This window comes from Coenobita brevimanus, chromosome 116 (assembly GCF_032717465.1).
Source record: "Coenobita brevimanus isolate Jiangsu-jjx chromosome 116, ASM3271746v2, whole genome shotgun sequence".
Taxonomy (NCBI): domain Eukaryota; kingdom Metazoa; phylum Arthropoda; class Malacostraca; order Decapoda; family Coenobitidae; genus Coenobita; species Coenobita brevimanus.
In genome coordinates this window covers 39,035,979-39,057,011 of record NC_137069.1, presented here as the reverse complement: position 1 = coordinate 39,057,011, position 21,033 = coordinate 39,035,979, and the positions used below count along the sequence as shown (strand labels likewise).

General features: G+C 41.8%; 1 non-coding gene and 1 pseudogene across 1 annotated transcript; one reads left to right on the top strand and one right to left on the bottom strand.

The window, feature by feature from the left end:
• Positions 1–3,714: 3,714 nt before the first annotated feature.
• LOC145418821 (5S ribosomal RNA) lies at positions 3,715–3,834 on the bottom strand (annotated as a pseudogene).
• Positions 3,835–10,712: 6,878 nt separating this feature from the next.
• Positions 10,713–10,831, top strand: LOC145418837 (5S ribosomal RNA). Its single transcript, XR_013900742.1, has one exon. It is a non-coding gene; the product is annotated as a 5S ribosomal RNA (ribosomal RNA).
• The last annotated feature ends 10,202 nt before the right edge of the window (positions 10,832–21,033 follow it).

The window sequence follows — 21,033 nt, the reverse complement described above, 5'->3', positions numbered from 1 at the left end:
TTTTCCTAAGGTTTTTTCCTTATGATGTTGAACCATTAACAGTTAGAGGTATATAGGTTATTCACTCATCAATGTTTAATATTACTCTCCTTGCACACAGGACTGTCAGTGATATTGTTGGCTGAAAATATTCACAGATCGCCCACAACCTGGGTATTTCACACAGGGATGGGCGGTTTTGGTGTTAATCTTGCTTCTGCACTTGTCACAGCAGGTCTCTTGTCATACCATGATGAAAGGGAATCCACAGACTCACAGTAGCATCATAAATTCTTAGCAGTTCAGTTGCCAGCTATGTGCTCCATACCTCCTATCAAGGTATGGTTAGATTTCTACAGACGCACACGCTCACACACAAAGGGACATCCCTGTTCATGGTAGAATGCATTAATTTGTTTCATTCTTTTTCCACTCAGGTAGTATTGGTAGTAGACGTGGTAATAGTGGGGGTGATGTTAACCCTTTCGTGCGTGGATAAGTTAATAAGTTTTCTGGGACATGATGCGCCAGCTTTTCTCCCCTCCCCCCCTGCCCACCGCACACTCTAAAAACGTATATTCTTGGCTTATTTTCACCACCCAAACATATTTATTTTGCCACAAAACCCACATATTCCAATTCGTCGATGTTTGTTCTACACAATAACGAAAAAAACACACACACACAAAAATCACACTATATGTACATTAGGGCCATGTGAATAAAATTAGGAGCATACATCTCATTTCCCAACATCATAAATCGAATGTTTACCAATCAATCTCTACACGTTATACAATCATTGGAAAGGGTATTTTATTAGCTTTCGAATGCCAGAGGTCCCAGATACAAGGTATGTTGTTCGAATAATATGCATGAAAGTAAAACCCATTTCCATCAAACAACAGATTTTTTTTTTTTTTTTAATTCGGGGAGCTCTAGCAAAAAACTTTTCTTGCCAATGTTGTTTTTATTTTATCAGCCTATGCAGAATTTCACTGGCTTTCATTTGAACCCAAAACGGTGATCCTAGGCGTCATAGTTTTCAAGAAAAATGCAAAAAAACTATGGTGTACCCACACCGGGTCGTGACTGTAGGACAGTTTCCTGCCTTCCTTTAACCCGCTGCGAGCCAGCTATTTTTAGCCCTATGGGTTGCCTCCATGCTGGCCATTTTTTGACCTTTTTTTTTTTGGCTAAAATGATAGATTTTGATGTGAAAACAACGAATTTCACCATTAAAATGCTTGCCGAAGCTCTGAAATGGGTTTCATTGAGTCCTGCATACTCATATACAGATATAGCCACTCTCTCTCACTCACCACGTAGGTGAAAGAAAGCCGTTTCCACGTATGGTATACTCAGGTATTTATGTTGGGAAGGTATAGCAATGTTCAGTACACTTTTCTGATTACTTATTACTTCTTCATCTATCACAACTTGTGTGTCTTTCTCACTGTGAATACATTATCTTACACTTACTTGAAGATAGGTACAAACTGACTTCATTATGTACAGTACTGGTACTCACAAGAAGGTATTTACAACTTGACTTCACTATATAGCCCTTACACTTGCAAGAAAATAATTACAACTTACACTTACATGAAAATAATTACGAAATGCATTCACTATGCACACCACTAAGTGAGGCACACAGGCAGAGTGAGGCAGAGTGAGTGTGAAGGGGGTAGCGAGCGAGCGTATGGCCTTGACAGCCTGGGGGATGGTAGAGGAACAGTTACCATTCATGCCTGCCAATTTTTACCCACAAATCTTGAAAAATGCGGTCTCAGTGCATTTTTTTTATTATAAGTCGTTTTAAAAAGGCACTGGCACTGGCCACAGAATTATGTCAGACCATTTTAAAACGGCACTGACACACGGTGGGTTAAGCTACTGCACGTATTTCACCAATTCTTTGTACACTAGATATGCACACTACAATCACATGATTCACTGTCACTATTTTTATAGCTGAATGCTCACATTAGGTGCTGGGTGGAGGCAGTGTAGTTGATTAGAAACAGTAGCAAAATCTTCATTGGGTCAACGGCTGATAATGACCAGGAACGTTTCACAAATGCCAAATTTCCTATTGCAAACACCAAATCTAATCACAACAGTGCCCAAATAATATACACATGCACTACTGATATTGTGAAATATGTTGCACAGCCAGGACGGGGGTAAGAGTGGAAATTTAAAGGGACAGAACTGTGCAGTACCTTCCTCACGCACAGCTTATTTGGTACTGAATAACCTGTCCGCTCTCTTGCTGGTATCGGGACCCACAGTTGCCAACTCATTACTTTTGACAAGGAGCAGGGAAGCTATGACGCCTCCCAGAATGATGCTGATCAGCTGAAAACTTTTCCTCTGACGAAAGTTTTTATGCTTTAATGACGTCAAAAGCGTCAATGTGTATTGTTGCAGTCAGACCCTAATGACGACAAATGCATCATTGTGTACAACGGGGTTAAGAAAGTAGTAGTAGTAGTAGTAGTAGTCATAGTCATAGTAGTAGTAGTAGTAGCAGCAGTAGTAGTAGTAGTAGTAGTAGTAGTACTAGTAGTTGTTCTTGTTGTAGCAGTAGTAGTAGCAGTAGTAATAGCAGAAACAGCAATAATAATAATAATAATAATAATAATAATAATAAAGATAATGATAATCATCATCACCATCATCGCAATAATAATAATATAACACCAAACACAATATCAAATTATACCTACATCTGTTTGTATAAGACTGTAGTTTGCCCATTACAGGACCGTATCTTCTCGGAGAGAGAGTGACAGCCAGATTTAACCCATCCTCAAGCTAGCTAAAGACAAATGATGATGGGGTGTCTGAAGGAAGTGATGTAAGTGAATATGAGTTGTAGTGGCTGTGTGTGTATGTGTGTGTGTGTGTGTGTGTGTGTGTGTGTGTGTGTGTGTGTGTGTGTGTGTGTGTGTGTGTGTGTGTTTGGAAGGAGGGAGGAAGAGGAGGAGAGGGAGGAGGAGGAAGAGGAGGGGGAGGGATGATGATGAGAAGAGGGAGGGAAGAGAAAGAGAAGGAGAGGGAGGGAGGAGGAAGAGGAGGAGTGGGAGGGAGAGGAAGAGTTGAGGGGGTGGGAGGAGGAGGAAGAGGAGAAGAGGGAAGGAGGAGAAAGAAGAGAAGAGGGAAGGAGGAGGAGGAAGAGGATTAGGAGAGGAAGGAGAAGGAGGAGGAAGAGGAGAATGAGGAAGGGGGAAGAGAAGGATGGGAAGGGGGGAAGAAGAGGGGAGGTGGGAGGGAGGGAGAAGAGGAGGACAGGGAGGTAGAAGAAGAGAAGGAGATGGAGGGAGGAAGGAGGTGAGGAATGTGAGGGGGGAAGTGATGCATGGAAGGCAGAGGGCAGGTGAAAAAGGAAATGAAAGATAAAGAACTGTGAACACAGCATGCATAGCCACAATCTCATCACCATCATCATCATCCTCACCACCATCATCATCACATCATTATACAGAACAGTCTAGAGACCCAACAAGGAAATCAATAAACAAAGAAACAAATGTGTGGATATATCAACAACCTACTCGTGTATACCAGTTTCATTCACTCCCTAATGAAGTCTTGAATTTCCTCACTTTCATTCATTCATTCATTGCCAGACGCCATGTATCCCAGACGGGGTGGCCAATGGCTTAGAGTTAACTGTTTTACAGGGAGGGGCACTAATCCTCCACCAACCCCACTTGACACGTAGGGATGCCAACAGCATCTGGTGTTCCCAGGCGGTCACCCATCCAAGTACTAACCAGACCCAACGTTGCTTAACTTCGCTGAGCGGACGGGAAGCGGTGTACTCAACGTGGCATGTTAATTCCATTTAAAAAAAAATCATTTACATAAGAAAAAAATTAAAACAAAAAGAGATAGATCGAAGTGCTACAAGGAATTTCAACCAACTTACCTTCCGCCATTACATCCTAGCACGTCCATCCAGCATGTTGACCTGATCACCAATTTTCCTCTTACCGCTAAACTGTTTTGTTAAATTCTCTATCACTTCAATCAACGTAAACTAGTAAAGTAACGTAGTTGTTTGAGTGTCACTAATTCCTCTGTCAATTGTTGGTTTCTGTTACCGAGATGCAAAAATAATCCCCACACACACGCACAACCTCCCACATCCCCACACATGAGAACAACCTTCTACTCCGAAGTTTCAGTGTGCACCAGTCAGCCTCCTGGTAAGAATAAATATGAGGCTCGCAATATGGCAACATTATATTACAAGCCACATTAATTAAATCCATTTCCGATATTTATATTGCAAATGACCACTTCAGATTTACAGAGGATGTACTTAAAACAATAGCAGTCTCATCTAACATGCATAGTCCTAACAAGAACACCATAAAATTGTGAAAAGATAAAAAATGGAAGATGCCAAGATAATCACGTTTTTGCCAGAAAGTGCTGTTTTCCCAATGCTTGTACTGTTTATAAATGTCTGCAGCTTCTCTTTCTTGATTAAAGATTTAAAAGTCTAATGGCAGCTTATGAATGAAAATATTTAAATCTCAGAGAGAGAGAGAGAGAGAGAGAGAGAGAGAGAGAAATTCTGAATCAACCTGTGCCCAGAATCCAGGAACAACAATGTACTTTTGACAATTGATTTCATGCAATAAATTTCAGACTGGAAATAAGCTTCAGTCTCTTGATTTTGGTTCTAATATGGAGCTTCCTTATGCGACGAGAATACGGGCCTATGTCTTGGTCTCTCCATTCTCTTATTTTATCGTCCTGTGCCTTCTGATATCGTTCCGTATCTTATTAAATCGTTCTAAATCTTATCAATCAATCAATCAATCAATCATTTCCTGTAGCACCCCACGGGATGCATAGGGCCTCAATGAACACTCTCCACCAATGTTTGTCTCTTGCCATCTCCCTCAGGTCCCACCAACACTCCTCTCCTGCTTCTTTTTTCATTGTCCTCAACCAGGTTTCCCTCGGCCTACCTCTACCTCTTCTTCCTCTAGCAGTCCACTGTGGCACATCCTGTATTAAACTACCATCTTTTCTGTATATGTGCCCCAGCCACTTCCAACGAGACAGTCTCACATATTCATTAACTGGTTCCACTCTCGTAACATCCCTTACTCTAGCATTTGCAACTCTGTCTTGCCACTTTACCCCAAGAATCCTTCTCAGTATTTTATTCTCAAATCCTAATACTTTCTGATCTGTTGCAATTGTACTGTACCATGACTCATGCCAATAAATTAAAATTGGTCTAACCATGGACTTGTAAATTTTCACTTTAGTATGTACCGAAAGCATATTATTATTCCAAACAGATTTCAACATTCCAACAGCTCACCAAGCCTGTCTAATCCTCTCCTCAATTTCATTGTTTAATGATCCATTAGATGATACAATCGTTCCCAGATATTTAAAGTTTTCTACATTCTTCACCACATTATTTCCAATTACACAATCGATTTGGTTCTCCACGTTCATATTAATAGTTTCAGTCTTTCCACAATTTATCACCAATCCCACTTTTTCTCCCTTCTCCACCAGACAATCAAGCACCCTCTGCATCTCGCAAATACTTCCGCAAATCAGTACAACATCATCAGCACAGTCCAAATCCATCAGCTTCTCATCCTCTTTCTAGCCAATTCCTGCATCTGTTCTCCTTACAACCTTTTTCATAACATAATCCATAACCAAAACAAACAACAATGGCGAAAGAACTCCTTGAATCACTCCTGACCCAACTTGAAATGGATCACTCAAAGAACCACCTGCCATTACCTTACAAAAAGTACCTTCATGCAGGCTTCTAATAATATTTACAAACTTTTCTGGTATACCATAGAATCTCATAATTTTCAGCATAGCTCCACGTGAAACACTATCAAACGCCTTTTCAAAATCCACAAAACACATACTAAGTGGCATTTTCATCTCATTAGCTTGTTGTATTAGATGCCTTACAATAAAAATTTGATCATTACAACCTCGACCCTTTCTAAATCCTGCTTGTTCTTCTCTTAAAATTTCATCAACCACTGGCTCCATTCTACCCAACAAGATTTTGGAAAAGGCTTTTGCAACTACAGGTGTCAAAGTTATCCCCCTCCAACTGCCACACACACCTAAATCTCCCTTTTTTGGTATTTTTATAATCACTCAATTTTTCCACTCTTCTGGAATTCCATCATTATCCCAAGTCACATTAAAAAGTTTCAAAAGCGCATTCATCAACTCGTCATTTTCCACCTTAAGCATTTCAGGGAATATTCCATCCTCTCCTGGGGCCTTAAAATTCTTTAACTCCTTTATAGATTTTGCTACCTCTTCCAAAGTTATATCCCCTGTTTCTATCTGCAAATCTCTCTTGGCTGGCAAAATGTTCTCTTCAGCTGGGATTGGTTTATTTAGAACAGATTCAAAGTGCTCTTTCCACCTTCCTTTTATATCCAAATCTTTAGTCATCAAATTACCATTTCTATCTCGTACAGGTATTTCCTTCCTTCTCTTTTCAGTCCCAGTTAACTCCTTTATGGCCTGATACGTTGCTCTTGTGCTCTGACCGTCATTTTTACTTAATTTAATTTCTGTCTCTGTCGCCTTTTCATCATATAGCCTCCTCTTATCACGTCTAACGAGTCTTTTTACTTCAGAATGTAAACTCCAGTACTTTGCTCTAAGTAATTCAACCACCTGGCCATCAACATATTGTTCTTCACTTCTTAACTTAGCCTCTTTCCTTTTCTGAATTGCATTCCATGTTTCATCTGACATCCACTTTTTCCTTCTCGCTTTTCCCGTTTCCGTAATAATAACCTTAACACTTTCACGGAAAACCTCTTCTACCTCTCTCCACATTTGATTAATATCATTATCTTCAGATTCCATCAAAGTCTGCAGGACTAGAAACCTGTTCCTACATTCCCACCGAAACTTTTCCCTCATGCTCTCATCACTTCTCAGCTCATCTATCTATCTATCTATCTATCTATCTATCTATCTATCTATATATATATATATATATATATATATATATATATATATATATATATATATATATATATATATATATATATATATATATATATATATATTTGCTTCTCGGCTAGAACAAACATCAGCGAATAAGATACTGTAGGTTTCATGGCAATATATAGATGTTTGGGTGAAAAAAAATAAGCCGAGAATACATGTTTTCAGTGGCATGCAGAGTGGATGACGGGAAGGGGGGTGGAATAAAATCGTGCACTGGAAAACTTACTAAAACTTATCCGTGCTTGAGAGGGTTAATGGAGCAAATTGTCGATGTTGTTGAGCAGTGGGATTTCTTAGTTAGGAAGTACTCAATATTTCTCGTACTTTTCAGTTAAGAGTGAGAGTTGTCATTTAACCTGCTAAATGTTAAACAAAAGTATTTTGTACAGTTATGCATTAATGTTTATGCCCTTTTTCTCTATAATGCTTTTATTTAGTGACTTAAATTATATAATTTTATTTCAGTTTGTATGCTAAAGCATTTAGAGTATTGTGTTTCGTTTCGTTTTTAAAGGCTCCAACATGCTTGCATGCGTCGGCCTTGGTCACCTAATGGCGGCTCTTCATGCTGCACGATCCATTGCAGCCTCCCTGTTCAGTCCCTTAGCCCTGAGGTCACAGTTAATGACCTCGTCCCATGTCTTTCTCGGTCTACCCCTCATAACCCCACCCCCAATATTAACACTTCTCACCCTCCTTACCCAATTATCACCCCCCATCCTCTCCACATGTCCAAACCATCTCAATCTACCTCTCCTCATCACAACAACAATACACTCCAGTCCCATCCTACTTCTCAACTCCTCACTCGCAAACCCAGCCCCCCCAGACCTTGCACACAGGGACGCACTACACATCCATCTAATCACTGTCAGTTCTGTGCATCTGAGCTGGCGAATTTCCTCCTCCTTTACTGCCCAGGTCTCACTACCATTCAGCATTACACTCCTAACACATGCCGCATACAAAGACCCCTTAGCATGCAGGGAGAGTCCTCTCAATGTCAGGAGAGGCAAGAGCTCCCTGAACTTCTTCTAACCACTTCTCACCCTAGCCACAGAGCTAGCTCCAGCCCCACCTTCAGCGCACAACATGTCTCCCAAATAACAAAACTCTTCCACGCACTCAAGAGATTCACCAGCAAGTTCAATCCTTTCATGCCTGACAATCACCACTTGCTCTCCCCGACACCCCGTACACATAAAATCAGCATTATCTCACAGTCTACCTCTTATACCATTACATCTCTTGTGCACCCATTTATCGCAAATACCGCACAAGATGGAATTACTTCCCATGCCCTTGTGGCAAACTGCACATGGCCACTCTCCCTCGTCTTTGACAGTACCGCCACCAACCCTAGATATCATCACTTTTGTTTTATCTGCATTTACCCTTAAGCCCTTGTGCCCCATACCATCTCTCCACTTCCTGAACCTTTCCTCCGCCTCCCTTTCGTTCTCTGCAATCAACACCAAATCATCAGCATACAACATCTCCCACAGAATTCAGTTTCTAAAGTCACATGAGAGGGCTTCAAGTACCATGATAAACAACATGGGACTCAAAGCTGACCCCTGATGCACACCAACATTCACGGAAAACTCATCACTCAAATCTCCATTCACTCTTACCTGGGTGCAAGCACCCACATACATAGCCATAACCACCCCAACCAGCCACTTCTCCAAGCCAAGCTTTCTCATTGCCCACTTCACCACCTCTCTAGGGACTCTGTCAAAGGCCTTTTCCAAATCAACAAAAACAAAATACAGATCGCTTCTCCTACCAATATATTTTTCCTGAAGCTGTCGAACAATGAATATGACATCAGTGGTCCCCCTACCTGGCATAAACCCAAACTATATCTCATCAATGTTCACCCTTTCTCTAATCATACCTTCTAAAACTCTCTCCATTACCTTCATTATCTGATCTAAAAGCTTTATAACTCTGGCACGGTTTGAGTGTCTCCGATTTGGTAACTGAATGTGCTAAACTAGAAGATTCGAGTGAAATGCAGGCTTATATACGGATGGGGAAGAGACTAGAGGAGTTAGTTCAGAGTTTAGTTCAGTGGCAGCTCACTGTCAGTGCAGACTGTATAGCTCTGGTACTTGGGAAAACAGTGAAGTGAACTTGGCAACCATTAAGTGTAATTATTTGGAAACTAAAGACAGCAAACTTAAGAAGCCAGTGTTTATTTACAGTGCCTGAGCCGATCTTGTTGTTGCAAACCGGAAGGCTAACCATAAGAAGAACAACTCACAGGGCAACATCCTTCCTGTACTGAACTACTGCTGTTGGAGCCTGTGGCAGTGTGGGACTGGGGACATAACTGTGGTGTCAGGTAGGGGTGCACCCAGGAATATTTTTTTTGGGGGGCCATAAAAATGAAAATTGTGGCTAGAAAAAATCTAATGCAAGTCACTTTTATTTTCTTACAAGGAAGGAAATTTTGGAGGGGGGCCATGGCCCCCTTCGCCCCCCCCCCGTGTGCCCCTGGTGTCAGGAGTGGAATCATTATAAAAGTGCTGTAGTGACTCAAACCTTCGACATGGAGACGGAAGGTGTACAGACTAGAGGCCAAGCTAGGAAAGAGGAGGTATTGCTGGCTGCAGTTATGAAGCTATTACAAGTGCAAAGTGTACAATTGCAAGCACAAAGTGTACAACTACAGGCACAGAATGAAGGACAGAATGAAATCAAAGAACAAGTTTTGCCAAGCAGAACAAACCTCGCCCAACAGCAGCTATTTTATTGCTGTCAAAAACTTAATTGTTATTGCCATTTATTGACAGTATATGTGGAGAGGATGGAGAGTGAGAGACTAACGAGGAGAGTGTATGCAAGAGAGGCGGAGGGAGGTAGAGGGAGGGAGAGACCAAGGAAGAAATGGAGGGGGGGAGAAGGAGGGGTAGGCCGAGGATGAGATGGAGGGATGGAGTGGAAAGACATATCAGAAAGGGGCGTGTGAGCTGGGAGCAAGGCAGTAAAATGGCATAGGACAGGGTGACATGGAGGCGATTTGATTGTGGCCACCCCTTATGGGACTGGGGCATCTGGAAATAAATAGATAGACACAATTAAAGTCAAAATGTTTTCAAGTTACACCCTCTAAAAATCCGTGATCCTCCATTTGACCTTTCGAGGTCACTCATGGTCAAAGTTCATGGTACCAATTAAAAACCCATATGGGGCTTCCTACATGTTGATGGTAGTAAATGTCTCTCTATCTTCAACAAGTTTCGAGTTATGGCCCCCTGAATATCCGTGACCTTGAGTTTGACCTTTGAAGTTCACTCAAGGTCAATGGTCTTGATACCAAATGAAAGCCTATATTATGAATTTCTGCATGTTCTTAATAGTAAATATCTCTATCTTCAGCTGGTTTCAAGTTGCAGCCCTTTGATAATCCGTGACCTTGATTTTGACCTTTCAGGGTCACTCTGTTACCTCCAAATTTTAATCACTTTCTTTTTTGACCAGTGAGCTCATATCCTGAAAGTTTCATGCAGTTTCATTCAGCAGTTTTTCCGAAATGCTGCGAACAAACAAACAAACGAACTCGACCAAAAACAATACCTCGCCAGACTCTGTCCAGGCGAGGTAATTATAGGTCCAAGGTGAAGAACAGAAAGAGTTCAGGAATGAAACCAAAGAACAATTATTACAAGCACAAAGCCAACGGCCATACCACGTTGAGTACACCGCTTCCCGTCCGATCAGCGAAGTTAAGCAACGTTGGGTCTGGTTAGTACTTGGATGGGTGACCGCCTGGGAACACCAGATACTGTTGGCATAACGTTCTCCCTACATGTCAAGTGGGGTTGGTGGAGGATTAGTGCCCCTCCCTGTAAAACAATTAACTCTAAGCCCTTGACCACCCCGTTTGGGATACATGGCGTCTGGCAATGAATGAATGAATGAACAAAGTGAACAGCTAGAGGCATTACAGGAGCCACGGAGGGAGTTACAACTGAGGATGCAAGGACAGCTAGATGCTTTCGTGGGAGAAATGAAGAAAGAATAACAGTTGAAGGAGGAAGTATACACTGAGCTACAGCAGCAGAAGTGTCAGGTAAGCAATAACGTGATGGAGTGTAACAGCATTTCGACGACCAGTTAAAGATAATTAGTCAAAGACCTGAGGCTGTAGAGAAATCTTGCACTGCTGAGCCTGAAATTAGTGTACAGAGATCATGTGAAAAAAAAAAAAATAGAGAGATTGTATGGTGGATCTTGACAAATCCCAAGCATCTAAGGGTAGCCTTACAGGGTTGAATAATCAGAATGCAGATTTAAGTCCTGGACTTAATTATGATGCCCCACTTTTTAGGCTTCAATCCAATTAAGTGCATGGCTAGAATAGGGGCCCAGTTTAGAAGAAACCTCAGGAATTTGATGGTAAAATATCTTTGGAAGCTTACTGTGGGAAGTGTGTGTTATTTGCTGACCAGAATGGTTGGGATGATAGGCAGAGGGTTGTGTAGCTGACTACTAACCTCAAGGGTGCTGCAATGGAAATTCATGGCCAGATGTCAGTGGAGGAGTGGAATAGTTATCAGTCCTTGGTAGAAGTACTGGAATGCAGATATGGAACCAGGTACCAGACTGGGACTTACAGGGCAAGATTCTGGAGCCGTATACGGGCTCGAAGCGAATCCTTACAGCAGGTTGCTCATGACCTGGGAAGTATGGTAGACAACGCATACTCTGGAACAGCACCTAACCTGTTGGCTATTTTTCTGAGAGACCAGTTCACCAATGATCTTGATAGTGCAGAGTTGAAAGTAAGGGTGAAGCATGCACATCCAAGAAGAGTGCAAGAAGCACTAGCCAGGGCTCTCGAATTTGAGTCCTACATCAGGTCCACTAATTCCACTTTTCAGGCAGGTCGTAGTGTGGGATTCAAGGTAAGAAAGGGGCAGATATGTGAAGCAGAAAATTTTGAAGGAAGTTACTAGTACTGTGAACAGCCAGGACATGGGACAGAAGACTGTTACAAGTGGAGGAGGGAACAGGAAAAGACCACAGGAGGTTGCTGATTTTGCGGGAAGCCAGGACGCAAAAAAGAGGATTGTTACAAATGGAAGAAAGAGCAAGAACAGAGCAGTGCAGGGAAATCTACAATTGTATCAACAGGATGTCGGACATGTGTTAAGGTGGGACACTTTAGCTATGATTGTCCAAATGAGAAGGACGGCAAGAAGAAAGCTGCAGAAGACGAGACAGATGAGGGTAAACTAGGTCAGGCTGTGGACAAGAGGCAACAACCAGCCGGCTTTTCCCAAGTAGCCCCACCACCAAGAAAATGCAAGAGAACTGCGATTGATAGTGTATGAGAATAAGGAAGAACAGATGACAAGCAGTGTAGTAGGAATCAGCAAGAATTGCCACTGTACTGTTGCAACAGGGCCAGAGTCAGCTGAAGAGGTCTGGAGGGGATGCAGATGGAGAATGCAGATTTACAGCCAGTGCTAGAGTGGCTGCAGTTCAGTACATTGGGACCATACTGGGAAGAGGTGTCCAAGTTCAGGCTTGCAATTAAGAGCTACTGGAGTCAATGGGACGTTCTTCGCTTGAACAACGGACTACTGGAGCATCAGTGGGAGACACTTAATGGCCTCAGGAAGCTTTGGCAACTGGTGGTTCCAGAGAAAATGAGGTCCAACATCCTGGATGAGACCCATAATCAGATCAGTGTTGGGCACCTGGGAGCGAAGAAAACCCTAAGTCGGCTGCAACAGAGGTGCTGCTGGACTGAAGAATGTTGAAGAGTGATGTTGGGGCTATGATATATGCTGTGCCAAGAAGGGACCCAAGAAATGTGGTTGCACCACTCTCCAGCTGTACCAGGTGGGTGCACCGATGGAAAGAGTCCCAGGGGACATTGCTGGACCTTTGCCACTCACTGAAAGAGGAAACCAGTATATGTGTTGCCATGGACTACTTCACAGAGTGGCCAGAAGCCTATCTCATTCCCAATCAAAAGGCCGTGACTGTTGCTCAGGTGTTGGTTGACCAGTTTCTCTGTCGTTTTGGAATACCACAAGAACTACATTCAGACCAGGGTAGAAACTGCTGTGTTCTGTGAGTGCTGCATGTTACCGGAGATCAAGAAGACCAGGATGACCCCACCAAGGCCACAGTCAGATGGGATGGTAGAGAAATTCAACTGGACCCTGGGACAAGGACTGGCCAAGTACTGCACAAAGGTACAAATGGAATGGGACCAGAAATTACCTGCATTGCTGATGGCATATTGGTCTGCATCCCACGAGTCTATTGGCTACACCCCTGCAAAACTGATGCTGGGCCACTAGTTACGTTCACTCATTGACTTGTTAATAGGAGGATCACCTAGTGAAGAGCTGCCTGCAAACACCTCCAGCTATGCGAAGTATCTTCAGGAAATGCTAATTGAGGTACATCATCAAGTACGAGAAGCTCTAAAGTTTTCAGGTGACATGTTGAAGTGCAAGTATGATGCCAAGGCAAGTGAGGTGAGCTTCGAGGATGGGGACAAAGTTTGGTTATACAATCCTCAGCGGAAGAAGGGACAGTTACAAAAGCTGCAGAGCCCGTGGGACAAGCCTTACACTGTGTTGGACCTCCTGTCAGACATAATGTACTGGGTTCAGGGAGGCAGGAAGTCCTGCCCAAAGGTGGTACACATAAATTGTCTATGGCAGTACCATGGGCCAGGACAGTACAGCTGGGACGTCTCCGAGGAATCGTGCTCTCCTGCAGCCAAGGATGTTGAGGAGGTCCACGGAGCTGATGTACAAGAGGATGTTGACAGTTTTCCAAGAGAAGAAGTGCATCAGGAAGACATTCCAAGAAGAGTGGACTGTGTGGTGAAGCAGGGACGTCGTTGGAAGTGGTATAGGAGAAGACCTGATAAGTTGAAGGCTTATTTTTTGTATAATTAAATGTTTAGTTTGGATTAACCCCTTAACCGTGGGGCGTCACTTTTGTGACGCTTGGGAGCAAGGGATCATACCATGGGGCGTCACTTTTGCGATTCTGTGTTATTTTGAATTCGCCCTGGCTTTCAAGTGGTGGCTTGTATCATCTATCAGTACTGCCAATGTCCAACACTAGTCAGCACTCCTAATCTCATCTGTACTCCCATCCATTGTTGACAATTTAGCCATTTCTCCCCGTTCTTGACTCCCCTCCCTACCTCCCATCCATTACCCTCTCCTCTCGCCTGCCCGGCCGTGCTATGCTAAGTAAATCTTCCCTGGAATTTTCCACTGATTTCATCCATTGAAATAAGCCCTATGCCCTATTCTTATACCAAATAATATATACCAAAAAGAAATAAGGTAAGTGAGAGTGCCATACACCTGGAATTGGCCAATTATCACCTGACAACACCTCACGTGCACTCTTTTGCTAATTTTTGCTGTTTATTTCCCCTTGAAATATGCAGTATAATCTAATCTCGTATTAAAAATATATATAAGAAAGGAAGGGAAAAGCCTAAGTGATATTTACATTCACCTGGAACTACCTAATTATTGCAGGCCACCACACTGTATTCTACGCTAAGTAAATCTTCCCTGGAATTTTCCACTGATTTCATCCATTGAAATAAGCCCTATGTCCTATTCTTATACCAAATAATATATACCAAAAAGAAATGAGGTAAGTGATAGTGCCATACACCTGGAATTGGCTAATTATCACCTGACAACACCTCACATACACTCGTTCGCTAATTTTCGCTGTTTATTTCCCCTTGAAATATGCCATATAATCTATTCTCGTAATAAAAATATATATAAGGAGGGAAGGGAGAAGCCTAAGTGATATTTACATTCACCTGGAACTACCTAAATTATAATGTATTGTCTAGATTTCCTGCCAATCATTTCACAGCTATATATTAGCAGCTTTCCAGAGGCTGACGTTGGCAGTAATGCATTCTCCCTGGGTAGGCCACCCCGGCCCACCACTATCAGTTTACTGTCGTCTTTCAAGGTGAAAGTACGTCGGATTCGCTCCTGCTAACTTCCGCCGCTTTTTAGCCCCATGCAAAGGGCCCTGTGACCTCTACCCCCTACTAAACCTTGTGTGGAAATAGGTAAAGGGCTGACAATTGATAGAGAGTGACTATGAACTTTCTGGTGAGTAAAACAGTGCAAGTGGAATTGTAAATAATGTGTAAATAATGTGTAAACAGCAAGTGAAAGCAGTGAATGTAAATATAAGTGAACAGTGGAAATAGTTTTATAAGTTACTTCAAGTGGCAGTGCATAACACAGTGTATATAAAATAGAAATGTAAATAATGTAAATAAAATAGAGAACGTAAATAGAAATGTAAATGAGTAGTATTATAAGAATACGAATATATATACTAGGAGTAATGAAAGTGAAAGTTTCACTCTAGCATGTATGAATACTATGAGTTATGACAATGAAGGTGAAAGTGACATTCACTCTCAATGCTAGTATACAGGACGAGAAAGTGAATGCTACATATTTTACTGAAAGAGAAATTGAATCCCTACAGTGACAATAAACTACTATTACTGAAGGAAACTTATGGATAAAGACTGTAGATATATATAAGTGTTATATAGTAATAGAAATATAAACTGTGAGTGTTTTTATGAATAATAAATGACAGAACACCAGCGGCGAGCAATTCAAGTAGGAAGGTCATACGCCCTCGTAATTTTCATTGCTTTCACAGTGTTTTTTTTTTTTGGAGTATGGATTCCAAACTATTTGAGAATCATAGAATAGTGTTTCTAGTGATAATATCATGCTGTGGTAATCATAGTATGGGTTGTCGGGAAGTGTAAAGTGGAGACTTCGTTACCCAACTTCAGAGGTCTCCACAAGTCCTATGGTACTCGACGAGGCTCAACAAACACCCCAGGAGAAAGCTGAAGGTATATGCCATAGGCATATGTGTTTTTAATATTCTAGGAGTAATAACTGATTTTTGGCAAATATTTTTAGAGAGTCTGTGGGAGCGCGAATATGCCAGCGGGAGCCGCAAGAAAAAGCAAAACAAGCCCGCGGTTAAGAGGTTAAAGATTATGTTTGTATACATTGTGTGGTTTTGTTGGGACAACAAGGGCCTAGGGAGGGGGTAGTGTTGAGAAGCGGGATTTTCTGTTTAGGAAGTACAGTACTAAAAGGTTCTCAGTATTTTTCGTTTTTTTCAGTTATGAGTGAGAGTTGCAAGTTAGTCTGCTATATGTGAGCAGAGGTACTTTGCAAAGTTATGCATTAAATTTTATGCTCCTTTTCTCTATATTTTTTTTTTTTGTGATTCTTCAAATTATGCAATTTTACTTCATTTTGTATGCTAAGGCAGTGAGAGTGTTATGTATGAAAACTCTGGCATGTTTTGAGTGTCTCCGATTTGGTAACTGTAGGTGGTAGAGTGAACTAGAAGATTCAAGTGTAATGTAAGCTTATATAAGGATGGGGAAGGGACTAGAGGAGTTAGTTCAGCTTGAATAAAGTTCATTGTCAGTCCAAATTGCATTGCTCCAGTACTGGTGAAATCAGTGAAGTGAAGTTGGCAAGCATTAAGTGTAATTACTTGAAAAATAAAGACAGCAAATTTAAAAATCCAGTATTTATTTACAACGCCTCAGCCTATCTTGCTGTTGCACACTGGAAGGCTGACCATAAGAACAACCCACTGGGCAAAGTCCTTTCTATACTGAACTACTGCTTTTGGAGCCTGTATCAGTGTGGGACAGGGGATGTAACAATACTAAAGGGAGATAACACAAGACAACATAAAATACACTGTAAAACAACAAAAGAAAAGCGTCACAAAGCCTTCTGTGCAAACTTAGAATACTTAGAATACAATCCTATGTTATTCCAATAATTGATGAATGAAGTTTAACATACAAAATAAATCACATACGGAGAGGGATTACGGCATCTGATAAGGCTGTATGGTTCATTAAGGAGATCCCATTACACCTTTTCCTTAGTGATTTGTTTCCCCTGCATGGCTGTCAGTTTCTTCCCTGTTGTATGCTATTAAAATCACCATCATCATCATCATTAGCAACGATCATAACATTAACAACAGTAACAGCTAGAACAGTTACAACAACCACACATCAACAAAAACAACCAGTAATAATAACCACAACCGGAAACAATAACATCAGTCATAAGAACTAAATGAAAACAACCATAATAACAACTGGTACCATTTTATTTTATAAACAACAACAATCACCATTAACACTAACTACAACCACCACCACCACCACCACAATAACAACAACAACAGACATCACCAACCACCAACATCCACCACCTCCATCATTGCTGCTGCCATTTTTCATTCTTCATCCATTTTCCTTTTACCCAACGCTGGTAACTAGGACAAAAATGTTAATGCTCCTGAATTATAAATTAAAATGTATTCCTCTGAGATCCATTCCCCCCCAGAAAAAATAAATAAGAAAAGGGAAAATAGAATGGCAGTAAAGAAAGAAATGATTATGTAAAGCTAGGTTATATTTTCTATTTATTTTATGCAGAATTATTTTAATCTCGCAGTATGGAGAATTATTTGTTTCCTACCGATTGGCAATCTTTAACGTGTAAACGAGTAAGAAATTTGGCATTTGGTAAATGAAAGTAAAGCATGCTTAGCTTTTCTTCATGTGGTAAAAAAAAAAAAAAAATGGGAAAAATGCATTACTGGGTTGAAATAATTAACCCTTTGGTGTTTATGAGTGCAGTGCAAATTTCATGCACTCGTTACCATTTGATGCAGGCTGCATCTGCACACATTTCAACTGCATGTTACCATTCGATGCCGATTGCATCAAATGAAATGGCCCCTGTTTTTTTAGTTATGGAATGATTTTACGTCCATTTCTGGGCGAGAACAAAGCACCACTTGAGTCCCCATGTATCCCTCTGCCATGCTCAACCCACTCTGCACCCAGTGTCGCCCCATTGCCCCAGTCAGTGTGCTACCAGCCTTGCTCAAGCACAAGAGAATTTCCTTTTGCACTCAGTAATATTGGCCCTAATTGTCTACAGTAATTCTTTATACACCAAAATGTAGCCAAATAAATTCCCTATAACTTTTTTGCAGTAACATTTACCATAACAATTATACTTCTGTGGGAAAAATTTTAAAAAACTGAAGTAAAAAAAAAAAATCAAGGCATAATTTACATTCGGCTGACCTTTTTTACATCATAAGCAAATACAGTTATTGAGGATTATGGTGAAAAAATAATGATTAAGCATAAATAAGAGTGTGAGGATAAACTGTTTATGAACTACCGAATGCGTGGAATTAGTGCGGTGAAGGGGGGGGGTCTCTTAATGTGTGGCCTTGGGCACCCAGGACTGTGTACCAAGTACTAGCTCGCAGTTGTACAAAGTCTGCATCGACTGGTAACAAGATTGTTAAAAAACTAGTCCTTGGGTGACATGCAGCTGGCAGTATGGGTCCGTGCAAATGAAAACATACTGAAAGTTGTCGGACAGCATTAACACTGAGGTATACGACTATCCTTTGCTTGGAGAATGCTAGATTTGTCTTGACCGTGCATGGGTTAATGGTGCTAGAAAGTTAGCTCTTGGCTCCTGTGACTCAGTTTTAACTGAATAATATCGTCTGGTGTTAGCAGGAAAAAAAGATTTGATAATGTGAAGGTTTAACAAGTATCAGAGGCTTGTATCAGTTACAGAGGCTCAGTACTGTAGTAATAGTAGTAGTAATAGTAGTTGTAGTAGTAGTAGTAGTAGTCGTAGTAGTAGTAGTAGTCGTAGTAGTAGTAGTAGTAGTCGTAGTAGTAGTAGTAGCAGTAGTAGTTGTAGTAGTAGTAGTAGTATTTGCATCGTTAGATTCAACGGGATGCATTCTCAGTGTACTGAAGGCTGAAGTTCCCCTCCTCCAGTCCACCATCCTCCTTTCTGGGGTTGGGAAGGAGTTGAGAGGCATTTGTATGACCAGGCAGCTGTGTTGCTTGTTAAATTGGTGGTACTACATGAATGAGTCCCTCTCAAGTACCATAAAAGCGTAGTACCGGTATATTAAAAAGGAATGGGTCTGAGTTAAATGGCATTGAATGAAAACTTCAGACATTCAGATATGGCGTTCAAGGCAAATGAATGGATTTAAATGGGCAGGTTAAGTCTGGGGAGAAGTAAATGAACACTGTTTTCTCGGTATTTACGCAATAAATAAGTACAATCAGTATCTACACACATCATCTGAAGTGCATGGATTATTGAAGATTGCTTGTGAAAGCCCCCCTGTGGCGGGGGGGACACAATCTGGCCGCACTACGGCGTGGTACTACTACTCTGCAGCCAGGTTGTGTTAGGAAGAATACTGCCACCGTATTCCCTGCATGTCGTAAAAGGCGACTAAAAGGGGCGGGGTGAGGAGACTAGGGACCCCCTCCTCTGTTTTTTAGTTCCTAAAAAGAGACAGGCCAGAGAAAGGGATGGGGGAGGAAATTATCTCTGTACCCTGAAGATTGGGTCTATGAATGTGAGTGGATGTAGTACGATTGAGGCTAAAAGGGAGGAGATTGGGAGAATGTTTGTGAGAAGAAAGTTGGATGTGTTAGCTTTGAGTGAAACGAAGATGAAAGGGAAGGGTGAGTCTATGTTTGGCAGCGTGAATGGAAGATTGTCAGGTGTTGATAGAGGAAGGGCAAGAGAAGGTGTGGCCTTGTTAGTGAGTCCGGAAGTACAGCAGTGTGTGATTGAATGGAAGGAAGTGTCATCGAGACTGATGTGGGTGAAAGCGAAATTTGAATGTGCGTTGTGGGTGTTTGTGAGTGCAAATGGGCCTGGTAGTGAAAGGGATGAAGAAGAGAGGGAGTCTTTCTGGAATGATGTTGATGAGTGTCTGCAGAGTTTTGGAGCAAATGTGCATGTGGTAATGATGGGAGATCTGAATGCTAGAGTGGGAAATGTAGCAGTTGAAGGTGTAGTTGGTATGCATGGTGTGCCTGGAAGAAATGAAAATGGGGAATGAATGATAGCGATGTGTGTTGAGCGAGAGATGGTGATTGGAAATACGCTGTTTGAGAAGAAAGATATTTATAAGTATACATGGGTGAGACAGGAGGGTGGAAGGGTTGTTGATAGAGCTTTGATGGACTATGTGGTTGTGTCTAGGAATGTAATAGGAAGATTGTTGGATGTGAGAGTTCTGAGAGGGGAGGGTGGAGGTATGTCCGACCACTACCTGGTGGAGGGAAAGTTAAGAGTAGATAAGAGATGGGTGAGAGCTAGGAGGGTTAGGTGTGGCAGGGAGGTTTTGAAAGTGAGGGAGTTGGATGAAAGAGAGAAAAAGATAGAGTATCAGGAGAAATTGAAAGATGAGTGGAACGCAGTGAAAGATCGGGAAAATGGCAGCGTGGAGGAGGAATGGCAGTTGTTTAAGAGTGCTGTGGTGGGGCATCCAGAAGAGATGTGTGGTGTGAGATGTGTGGGTGGTGGTGTAAGAAAAGGAAGTGAATGGTGGTGCGAGGAAGTAAGTATGGCTGTGGCTGAGAAGAGACGTGCATATGAAGTGTGGCTGCAGAGGAAGAATGAGATGTCATATGAAAGGTATAAGGAAGAGAGGAATAGGGCGAGAAGGGCTGTGCGTGATGCTAAAGTGGCAGCAGATGAGAGGTGGGGTAGGCGGCTGACAGAGAATTTTCAACAGAATAGGAAAATGTTTTGGAAGGAGGTGAAAAAGGGTGCGAAAGGGAGAGTCTGGGAAGGAAGAACGAGTAAAAGCAGAGGATGGAAGGATGTTAATTGAGATGGATGCAGTAAGGAAGAGATGGGCAGAGTATTTTGAAAGGTTGTTAAATGTAGAGGAGGAAAGGGTGGCTGAGATTGTGGCGGATGGAAGGGTGCAAGGAGTAAATGTGCTGGGAGAGTTGAATGATTCTTTGATCACGAAGGAGGAAGTGGAGAAGGCAGTAAAGGAGATGAAAACAGGGAAAGCTGCAAGTAAGGATGGGTGTGCTGTGGA